Source organism: Chanodichthys erythropterus, chromosome 15 (assembly GCF_024489055.1).
Source record: "Chanodichthys erythropterus isolate Z2021 chromosome 15, ASM2448905v1, whole genome shotgun sequence".
In the NCBI taxonomy this organism is placed as follows: Eukaryota; Metazoa; Chordata; class Actinopteri; order Cypriniformes; family Xenocyprididae; genus Chanodichthys; species Chanodichthys erythropterus.
The window spans coordinates 23,072,592-23,072,848 of record NC_090235.1 but is presented as its reverse complement, the minus strand read 5'-3'; positions in this window follow the sequence as shown (position 1 = coordinate 23,072,848).

The following is a 257-nucleotide window of genomic DNA, read 5'->3' as shown; positions in this document are numbered from 1 at the left end:
TTGGACTGAAATAAATGAAAATCTGAATTTACCAGTTTTCTTGTTTTTGTTTTGTTTTTCTTCAATATTGTGCCATAGGCTCCTCATTTCAGAAGACTGCTACATAAAGGATTAGTTCACTTTATAATGAAAATTACCCCAAGATTGCCCTCAAGCCATCACTGATGTATATGAGTTTCTTCTTTCTGATGAACACAATCAGACTTTTATTAATAAATATCCTGACGCATCCAAGCTTTATAATGGCAGTGAATGGG